Raw genomic sequence first — 1,879 nt, 5'->3', positions numbered from 1 at the left:
AGGAAGGAAGGAAGGAAGGAAGGAAGGAAGGAAGGAAGGAAGGAAGGAAGGGGAAGTTACAAGAACATCATTTCTAGTTTGGGCAGAATGACAATATGTTACCCGCAAGGGACTGGAAAATCCAAATACAGGTCCAGATTCTGGACTCTCCATGTCTGTCCATCCCATTTATGTTATAGCTTACAGGCCTTTGAAGTGGCATTTTAACAGAGTCCCCCACCCAGCAGTTTTATGCCATTCTAGTATCAGTCCTATGGTTTTCTTTTTAAAGAAAGAAATCATGGGAGATAACAGAAAAACTACCAAGGAACCAAAGGAGGAACATAATACTGTAATTTTTGAGCACTCTAGTAAGTGATGACAAGGAATTACTTTTTGAACACCGTGATACGTAACAGGGAGAAATTGCTCTGAAGAAGTCGCTTTCTGCGCTTTGCAAAAGAGCTGGGATACCTCTTTAAGGTCCAGTTTTATGGCTCAGTAGAACTGCCAAAGTGGGGCCTACAGATGGAAAGGTGCCTGTATAAACAATATTCACCCCCCAAAACAGCATTCCTCCCAAGTAGAAAACTAGTATGCCACTGATGAAGCTTGGTTTTCTATGTGCAAGGAGTTAACATTCAACATGCAGTTCCCCACTTATAATGCAAAGAGATGAGAAAAAGGTTAGCTATTCAGTTTCAATGAGAAACGGGTTGACTGCTTGGTTCCGCTCAGAGATGGCTCTGGTCCAGTTTACAAACTGGGATGGAGGCAGAATTCCACATACATACTCTAGGACTGCCATCATAAAAGTAGTTATGTCTAACATACAATCAAGTGACATGTAGAAATAAAGGCAAGCTATTTGGTGCGTCTGGTTTGTTTGAAGCCTGATATGAAATGCTTGATCAGAAATCATTAAACCATGATATCAAGGTGATATAAGTTGGGCAGAGTCAGAGAGAGTCATATCCAACTTATGGCGACTCCGTCATGGGGTCTTCTTGGCCAGTTTCTTCAGAAGGGGTTTGCCATGGCCATCCTCTGCGGCTGAGAGAGTGTGACTTGCTCAAGGTCCACCCAGTGGGTTTACACGGCTGAGACGGGATTCGAACCCTGATTCCCAGAGTCCTAATCCAACACTCAAACCACAACACCACACAGAAGCCTGAAACAGGCCAGGGATGTTGGGGAATCCACTCTGGGTTTGTCCAGACTTTCAAGGAGCTAACCAAGACGCTGGAACCATTTTGGAGCAGAGCTGCACACTATGGGTAACTCCTTTGCAAGTTCACACTAAAACCCAGAGTGCATCTACACCACAGAAACAATGCAGTTTTGATACCACTTTACCTGCCATGGCACCCATGCAACAGAACCCTGAGGTCTGTAGTTTGCACTCTTTGGCAGAGAAGGCTAAAGATCCAAGGATTTCATAGAATGGAGCTACAGCACTTCAAGTGGTGCCAAAGTGCATTATTTCTACAGTGTAGATGCATCCTCCAGAGCAGACCCAACAACCCACAACCATGCAAAGAACAATCCACCCCGCAAGGAGCAATAAATTCATCACACAGAAAGTGTTCACTTGCCCAAAGATACATTGGCAGTGAGGTAGGGAAAGGCAGTGTGGTGTAGTGGTTTGACTGTTGGACAACAGCTCTGGAGATCTGGGTTCGATTCCCCAATCAAGTATAAAAACCCACTTGTTAGGATTCTATGATTCTATGGGGAAGACATACTCTCTCAGCCTCAGAGGGTGGCAATGGCAAAACCCCTCTGAAGAAACTCACCAATAAAACCCAATGATAGGTTCACCTCCGGATCGCCATAAATCAAAAATGACTTGAGGGCACATAGCAACAAAGCGGTTGGAGCAGTGGCCAGATCTTTTTAA

At 44.5% G+C, this 1,879-nt stretch overlaps 1 protein-coding gene across 6 annotated transcripts in view; it reads right to left on the bottom strand.

Moving 5' to 3' along the window:
- The window catches only part of AGRN (agrin), a 268,660-nt gene that overhangs the window by 154,246 nt on the left and 112,535 nt on the right, over positions 1–1,879 (bottom strand). The gene's annotated exons all lie outside the window — the stretch shown is intronic.

The sequence above is a fragment of the Sceloporus undulatus genome, chromosome 7, assembly GCF_019175285.1.
Source record: "Sceloporus undulatus isolate JIND9_A2432 ecotype Alabama chromosome 7, SceUnd_v1.1, whole genome shotgun sequence".
Lineage (NCBI taxonomy): Eukaryota > Metazoa > Chordata > Lepidosauria > Squamata > Phrynosomatidae > Sceloporus > Sceloporus undulatus.
Note: the sequence above shows the minus strand (reverse complement) of the source record. Positions and strands in the feature narration are given on the sequence as shown.